The following is a 10,052-nucleotide window of genomic DNA, read 5'->3' as shown; positions in this document are numbered from 1 at the left end:
AAAATTTAAATTGCGAATAAAAATTTCGTGAATAAAAAATTTTATAAGCCTAATTGGAAAATAGACATTTTTTGTTTCTGAGATTTTTTTGTTTAAATCAATATTTTTTGATAAAATATGTCTAAACTTGAAAAATGACTACTTTCATGATGTTTTTTCTCAGAAACTAGTCTAATTAGTATGAATAAAAAATGAAAATATTCGGTCAGTCTTAAACTATAGCAAAAATTTTATTTTATTTTGATCTGTACTGGTTATTGATAGTGAGAACTTTATAAAATGCTGAAGTTTTCACTATCATATATAATTAATAGTACAGATTAAAATAAAATAAAATTCTTATTATATTTTAAAACTAGTCGAATATTTTTGTTTTTTTCATACTAATTGGATGATTAGTTTCTGAGAAAAAAATCATGAAGGTAGTCATTTTTCAAGTTTAGACATTTTTTATCTCAAAAAATATTAATTTAAACAAAAAAGTCAAAAAAACTTTGAGACAAAACATGTTCATTTTGAAATGTCCAATTAAGCTTACAGAATTATTTCGAAATTTTTATTCGAAGTTTAGATTTTTTTAAACAAAAAATTGTTTATAACTATGACCATATAAAAAATACAGTGTATATAGATGTTTTTCCGCAGAATAATATGAGGAATCGAATTAAATCATTTTCAGTCATTAGAATGTTGATTGATCACGGTTAGTACACTTTCTAAGCGACTTTTGAGAGTAAACGGTTCACTTATTTTGGAATTTAAAATAAGAAAGATAGATATAATGTATATTTGATATTTGTCGAAGGTGAGATAGAGAGTTCTAGTGCAGAAACAAAAAATAGAAATAAATAATTAATTTGTTAGAAAAAAAATCTGAACATTACAGATACAACTCTGACAGAATTCTGATTGTTTAGTTGAAAAAATTAACTCAAAAATTTCAAAATTGCAGCAAAATTTTTATCTATTATATAATTTGTCATACCTAATCTTTTTCTTCGTATGTATGTTAAATAGCAAGAAATAAACAATTTTATAAAAGTTAATAGAATAATATATAAGAATTATTTGATAAGTTAATTACTAAATTAAATTAAATTAATTGGATATAAGGAATTAACAGACCCGTTAGTCTTAGAAATGCGTCTTAGAAATGAGTTCCGCTGAATCAGTCTCGCTTTAGACTTGGATCGAATCAACGAACGTGCTTCTGTTCGACAGCGGTCCTGTCCCGATTGACTTATTCGTGAAGGGAGCCTTATGTTATTCGTTTGGCCCAATCTATCGCTCGACGTGGGAGGGAAGGGACAAGGGAGAAGGCAAAGATTTTTACGAGCGGTGGAGACTGCGGCGAAGAGCTCGCGCGTGCAAGCAACGCCCATCGCGGCGGAGTAAAGGATAAGGCAATATTGTGCGACGGCGGGTCGCCTTTAATGTAAACATTTACGCCTCGTGGCAACGCTAAAATATGAAGCCGTCGCTCGAGACGGGAGCCACAATCTAGCTCCAAATAATTTATGAGGTCCCCTCACCGAGACGACAATGTCCTATCTATGATAGTCCTACCTACACTGAGAAAATTGTCTTGAAAATTAGACTAACCAAAAGAATTAATCTAATTATATCAATCAGAATTCCGGTTATCTCAATTGCAAGGTTGGATAAATTAATATTTTTTTTAACTGAATAAGGTTAAAGTTAATGGCTTTACAAAATTAATAAAGTTAAGTTAAAAGTTGAAGGAATAAAAATTAACTTAGTAAGTTAAGTCAATATTGAATTAACTTAAGTTAAAAAAAAAATTATTTTTTAGATCATAATGTCCTAATTTTTCTTAAAATGAGATAAATAACTACAATATAGATTATTAAGTAAATTAAATTTTTAATTTTTGTATTCATATGCGATATAAGTATATAACACATAACGTATATAACTATAAGTTATATAACATTAAAAAAACAATCAGCATAGAAAAGATACAAGATCAATGATTACTTTTTAATAAGTCTTAAGCCATAAGAAATTGACCAATTACAATCGAATGCGAGAAGAATATTTGACTGTAATTGATCAATTTCTTATGACTTAAGACTTAAAACACCTATTGTAGATCCGGACTAAGACTTATGGTATAAGGCATAACCACATAAACCAATCTATATTAGAGCATCTTAAGAAATTACTTAAAATGATCTTAAAATATGAACGGATTACGAATATACGCCCTTAATTTTATTATATCTTATTATTTTTCTATGATATTTAAAAGAGATAAAAAAATTTTTTATCTTAAAAGTTAAAAAGTTAACGTTTAAAAGTAACTTAGTTAAGTTAAAATTTAATGCATTTAAAATTAACTAAGTTAAGTTAAAAGTTATTAACTTTTTAACTTTTTTTTTTAACTTTTAATGTTTTAACTAACGTTTTAACCAACCCTGCTCAATTGGAATTTCTAATAGATTTTAACCAGAGAATTCTGATTCGTCTATTTTCAATCAGAATTTCAATTAATTCAACCAGATATTTTTCTCAGTGTATGTTCTGCGCTATTTGGGAGACCTATATTCGAAGAATTCATAGAATCTTTGCTCTCGTTTCAACCAATCATTCGATCTATCGTACAAACAAATGTATGAAATTAAAAGATCATAAACAAAACTTTCCGACAATCTTTTCTCTTGAGACTGTGTCTCCCAAAAAATATACCAATTAAGTTAAGAGAAAGTTAAAATGACTTTATTTTGATGTTATGAAAGTTAAAATAATGATTTTTGATTACAATTAAACTTTGACTATTTATTGACGTTAAGAATCAAAACAAAGTCATCTTAATTTTTTTGTTAACTTTTGTGTGTTCTTTGGGTTGGATCTCTTATTATATATGAAAACTGCAATGTTACGTGATGAAAAAAACATCAAAATTTGAGAAGTGCGCTTTGTCAACAAACAAATATATACATATATATATATATGTGTAGTAAAAGCGTAAAATTTAGTAAAGTCGTGATATTTTGATGAAAAAAATATCTGATATTCTTTAGTTATTTTTTTATAAAGAACCTTGTAAAAATATTTTTATAAAACTAAAAGTTTTATAAAAACATTTTATATTGTTTTTCATTTCATTATAAAATAATGAGTGAATAATGTGTAAAGTAATAAAAAATATATTAAATATATGATGGATAAGTTTGATTTTATTACATTATACAATAGATATTTTCAATTAATATTTTCAAAATTTCGACCAGCAGTGTATAAATAAAATTTAAAAATTATCAAACTATAAAAATCTCATCTAAATGCGCAAAATAATACATTTTAAATTAACATATATACTCTGTTAGAAAAACATCATCTAGTTTGCATTTGCTCGTATTCTAAGTCGTTTTCCTCCAAATTTTTGCATTTATGGCTTTTCCTAATTTTCCTTGCTTCCAATTCGCTCCAAAGTTTTTCCAGATAGTACAAAAAGTCAAGGAGAATTTAATCATATCATCAATTCTGAATTCATTTTCAGATGCAAAAAGAATTCTTTTTAAAACTTTTCAGAGAAAGAATTTTTTAATCTGAAAATAAATTCAAAATTATGATATACGACTGAATTATTTTTCTCTGTGCTATCTGAATCTCCTTGTCTAGATATTTTGTTGGTTCTATTAAAGTCTTGTTCTTTTCAGTTGGATTTGCACATTCATCTTTTCTCCTTTTCTCTCCACTGTGGAGAGAAAAGGAAGAAAGATGAACGTGAAAGAGCTTTAGCTGAAAAGAACAGACCTTATGCGAAGAAGAATAACTGCCATAACGTGAACGTTCCGTATGCGAGACGAGGAGCTTCCAGTCACGGCTATACGTCCCGCTATAACGTCCCCGCAAGGAACGTGACCGCGTAGTAATCGCCCCTGTCTCGCCTCGCCGCGACAAACGACTATAAAATGGCAGTAAAACCGATGTGGGGGGATGAGCCCAAATACGGGACTAAGGTAGAAAGAAAGAGAAAAATAAGGAGAGAAAGAAATCAGTTCGGGTCGAGAGGGTTAGTTTGCTTTGACATTACCCAATCAAAACAAGGACTCCTTCTCGCATTTCTCCCGGCTATTCTCCAACGTATATAAGCGAATCGAAGGATAAAGGCTCTTTAGTTGCTACGATTTATCGCCTTTTGATAACTACTTGCTTGAGAGCGCCGAGAGATCGATGCAAACACATTTGAGATTTTGTTGCTGTTGAAAAGCAACTCTTCGTGAAAGTGTAACTGGATCTTTCGAAAGAGTTAGAACACTCTAACACAGACTTCCATATAAAGCGGTTTTAGATTCCTCTCGTAATACGGAAAAGTTACGAAATTAGAATTTATAAAGAACTCATATTTGCACAAAAATAACACATTGGAACAAATTTTGATCAAATAAGAGAAAGATTTCTGTTTTAAAGCGGATAATGTTTATATGTCAATTTGCAAATATATTTTTTCAGTTTTATAAACTCCGCGTCGATTCAGTTATCGGACTTGAAATGCAATCATAAACTGAAGCTAGAAATAGCATTAATTTACACAACACATTTACACACAATATAAATACATTGATCGTCAATTTAATAATAATACTAATATAAGTATTTGAAATAAAACATCGCAAAGAATTTATTGCAAAAAGTATCTCACGTCAACCGGGATTAAATTTTGATTAACTTTTTATTTCTCAATAAATATAGATAATGGATGCATGTTTCTTGTAAGGCTTTTTCAAGAGATCCTAAGTAGCAAGTCGTTATTTTAATGTCGATAATCATTTTAAATTATTGACACCATGTGTCCTATTTAAAATATAATAATGATGTCATCTTTTTGATCAATTAATGATTCATTTGTTTATGACGTCTTTATACAATATTTAATAACATCGAATAAATGGCCAATTGTCGACATATTAGTAACATTATTAGTGATCAATTAATAATACAAAAATAATGATGTATTTTTAATGTCACTTTATGACGTTGTGTGATAAGAAATATAAGAATTCACGTCATTTCATTTTTACGATATTTAGACGTCAAAGAACTTATTATGATTTATTCTTAAAATGAGATAGAAATTACAAAAGTAATTGACTTTACTAGAATATTTATAACTTCAACATCTAGCAAATTTGTTCATTTTTGTAATTTTCTCAGGAGCGGTATAGATTCATCATAAGAATAACTAATTAATGATGACATCTTGTTACTGTCCATAACACGAAAAAAAAGATGTATTTTTTACATCGACTTATGATATTATGTACTTGTGGCAAACCCACGTTATTTTTACGATGTTTGAAAGTCGTTTTAAAAGTCACATTCGTCATAAGAATGATTAATTAAATGACATTAAATAGACCTTGCTACCTGGGGTTTTAGCCGTCGGTCAGATACCTTGGATAATACTAACCGATGGTACCGTAACTTTCAAGCATCATAACTTAAAAAGTGTTTAACAAAAAACTATTTTTTTATAGCGTTTTGGAAAACTCTCGACATCTGCTATTAGATTTTGGAAACAAAAGTAGGGTATTCTATTAAAAAAAATCAATGTAATCTTGATCTGATCTTGGTGATGCAACCCAAAATCAAACTGATAAGATCATTAAATAGATCTTTTTAAACCCTATAATTTTTGTCTAAAACATTTTTTTCAAAAATGCATACTTTCCGAGATATTTAGCAGGCCTGGAACTTTTGGGCACTGTATGTTTTTTTTATTAAATTCGATTTATTCCAGATATGATTACGCGCCAATAACTTTCGATTAATTTTAACTAATTAGATTAGAAAGAAAGAAAGAAAATAAGAAACTTATTGCGAATAAATTTTGCAATTTCTTATTTTTTTCTTTGTTTCTTTCTAATCTAATTTATTATTATTAACGGGGGATTATTAGCGTTTCAGAATGATTGTATTGAAAGTCCGAAAGTTCGGCGTGCAATCATATCTGGAATAAATTGATTTAATAAAAGAATATATAAAAGAATATATATATATTATTTGAAACATCTAATTTTGATTGATCATAGCTTTCTTTATCGTATTTGATGTATTCACATATACAGTTTAGCGCCGACAGTGTCTTTTGATACGGTCGTGCTTGAAAATCTTATAATGTTTATTATATTTATATTACTCATTTCAAGAATTATTGAATATTTTTACTAGCTAATGTTGGGATATAAATCATTTTTAATATCTTTTCCCTTTCAAATTTATAAGTTAATGAAGGCATCTCGGAACGACTATATGTTGGTGCCTAGGAGCGACAAAATACTTAATCCGTCACTGGCTGTAATTGAGGATTAAAAATAATACAATTATTTTTTTATATTTTATTATGTTTTTCTCGGAATGATGAAACAATCGCTTCGAAAGCAGGACGTCTAATCATACATTATTATGTATTACAGAGAGGCCAATTAGAATATATCTGTAATGGATATCGATTTAAAAAGTCAATCGTCGTTCTTAACGGACCAACTTGTCGACAATAGCGACCGCAGCCACGGCGGGAGGGGGAGAGAGTGGTATGAACAATCGAACACGACCGGCCGGTCGATGTTACTAAACATGGTCATTGTGCCGGGTTAACAATACCCCGCTATATCAGCAACATTGGCGTCCGTAAGTCCCAGCATTTGGTCAACAAATCGCGCACCCGGCCATGAGGCAGCTGAAAAATATCCGCGGCCGCGACTTGACCACCGTTGTTCCCATTTGTTTCCCTTCTGTCGCCAAACTCGCGTGATCCACGATTTCCCGTGGATCTCCCTCTCGCTCCTGATAAATCCTCCGTTCTGAGCTAAATCGCATGTAATTAAGATGAAATACATGAAATTCTTAACCATTTCCTACCTCCTGTTTTTTTAGAGTCCCTTCAGACTCGCTTATTGAAACCATGTTAAAAAAATATTTGTTTAAATTTAATTCATGCGCACTTTAATAAATATAAATTCATATTAAACAATTAATTTTTTCAAAATTTTAAGTATTTTTCCCACCTATAATGTACATTAGATCTCAGATAATGTCGATTAAAATTAATTTTAATGAATAATATCTTCTAATTTGATGTACACAGAGTCGAAAGGAATTAAGAACCAAAAATTTTTTTGAATCTACAAATATCATTATTCTTTGTACATATTGAATTTTAATATTTTAAGCCTCTTTATTTGAACGTTATATCGGCTACTTTTCTTTCAGGAGATATATAGTCTATCTTTGTTACTCATTAAACTTTGTCATTATTAATTGCATCGTTTTCTAAAAGGAATGCATCAATGTGAATTTGTGTTGGTGATCGTGGCATAGAAAGTTATATGCTGCTCTTTGTGCCATCCGGATTCAAGTCTACTCTCAATACATAATACATATCAAATAATTAAATCAAATAATTTAATCACTTCTTGAAGGGAATGAGTATTCTTGCCATGAGAACTTTTTTAAATAGCTCATAATCGATATTAAAACTGGTGAAAAAAATTCGCTGAAATTATTCCACGTTTTGGAACATTTCAGCGAAATTGCTGCAAATTGCTGAATTTTCATTGAAGTGAATTTTTCAGCTGACATACTGAAAAATTGAAACTTGAAACTGAACTAAAATTACTCTAAAATTTCCTTGAAATTTTGTTGAAATTTTTCTGAACTTTTTACTAAAATTTTTCTAAAATGTTGAAATTTTACCGAAAAGTATTCCAAAACGGAATAATTTCAGAATTATGAAATTATGTTCTTAAAGAAAAATTAAAAAATACATAAAGGTAATGTTATTGTTTTTGTTAACATTAAAAATATTGCAGAAGTACATTTTTTAGATCGATTTTAAAGAAGTAACGGAAAAGTAACGAAAAGTTAAAATTTTTTCACATAACGGTAACTGTAAAAAGTTACTTTTAAAAATCGGTAATTAATAATTTTTGTTTATTAACGATAACTTGTTATTTTTTCTTCAGTAACTATAATTTGTTATTTTTAAAAAGTAATTGTCCTTTCTCTGCATACGAAGATATTAGAGAAATCTATAATACGTAACGACCTATATAAGGTCGTCAAAAGTTACAATGAAATTAATGCTTAGTCAACACTAACACTGATAAATGACGGCCAAGATTCTGTCAACCAGTATCATCACTGACAAGGTCATCACTGACAAATGACTGGCTAAAATGAGAGATCAGTACCATCTATCAGTATCCAAGTTATCATTCAGTACTGCCCCAGATAGTATAAATATATGCTTGTCATAATGAGAACTTTATGAGAACTTTTTTAGGAGAATATTTATCTTTATAATGTTCAAATGATATCTCATAATAATCATTTATCAGAAGTATCTACTAGAGAATTTCTATCTATTATGAGAACTTTTGTATCTACTAGGAGAACTTTTTAAAACATCTCATTTCAGAGATTTTTTGAAATTTTTCTTTAAAACGATATATCATGCTTAATGATATTAATTTCTCTCATAAAAGATATTATGTTATATAATTTTTGAACCATGCAAATGCGAATGTGCTGCTATTATTTGATACACTTCAAAAACTAAATATAATTATGATATCTTTATGAGAAATTCATTTATTGTCATTTTAAAAGATATCATAAAGATAACACTCTTTTAAGAAGCGAACTTATAACTTTACCCATAAAATTTACGCACAAAATACTAAAGGATAACGAAAAGATGTCTAAACGACGAAAATATGATTATTTTTAGGTTGTCTTTTCAACAAGACGAAAAGATGATTATATAAGATGCCCTTTAGTTTTGTTTGAAAAGACAACTTAAAAAAGGTATTTTATATCTTCTTTTTCTGGTTGTCTTTTCGATAAAAATGATTAAAAGATCTTTTTGTATTATCGAAAAGAGAAAAAGGAACCACAGTAGTGTCATTGCGTTTGGCTCAGCAAAAAATATCTTTTCGTTGTTTTGGTGCTTTTCATTCATTCGCAAACAGTACGTGAGATCAGACGGACGTGGTGGAGTTCAGGTTCTCATGTTTGAAAACCATATATAAGAAAAAATAAAAGGTGCAGCATTATGAGAAATATTATATACTTGTGTTCGAATATTAATGAAATATTTTTGAAGTCTTCTTTCAAAAGGGACTATGATGAAAGATAAGTGGCTTTTGCAGGATACGCCAAGCATTGCAGAACACATAAGTGGGATGTATATTGAGTCATATGATATATTTCGTTTAATTTTGTGTAAAATTAATTCAAATATCTAATGTTATTAAATGTTATAACCCAACAAATCAATCGTTATATAACTTAGAGAGCACATATAAAGAACAATGTTGTATTGTGTGGTTATGTAAACAAGATGTAAGTGTTACATAACTTTGAGAGCACTTTAGAAGAACAATATTATACATACATATATTAACTCATAACATTTATTTAAAAATATAATGAAACATACTTAAATCAAACTACATATCACACATATAACAACTGTAATCTTTCAAGAGTTGCGTTCTAAAATTCAATTCTGTCAACTCGAGTATTATTTTATTCTTGTTGGTCATCAAATGTTGAATAAAGATAAAGGATATTCGAAATTGATAGAATCAAGTTTTGAAACGCACCCCTGCAATATAAAAACTGCTATATAACTGATATAAGATATTAATAACAGATATATATGCAAACATATTGATTCTTATTACATATAATGGGAGAGGATCAGAAAATTTACATTGATATGTAATATGTGAATATATGTATGTATGTAAATGCATATTTATCTGGTACATTTCGATTGAATTTTAATCAGTATAGGACTTTTCGCCTGCAGAGCATTATGCATATATATATGTTTTAAATCCCTTGCTATGGATTGTTTGCGTTTTAGTAAATTGCTCAAATCACACAAAACACATAATTAATTTCTAATAATTATTACTATTTTAACACGCAATTATATCCAACAGAATATCCAATTGCATCATGTATCGCAGACTTATATATAAGATAAATATGCATAGTCTAATTATAATGACAGT

Source organism: Atta cephalotes (assembly GCF_000143395.1).
Source record: "Atta cephalotes unplaced genomic scaffold scaffold00040, whole genome shotgun sequence".
Lineage (NCBI taxonomy): Eukaryota > Metazoa > Arthropoda > Insecta > Hymenoptera > Formicidae > Atta > Atta cephalotes.
Note: the sequence above shows the minus strand (reverse complement) of the source record.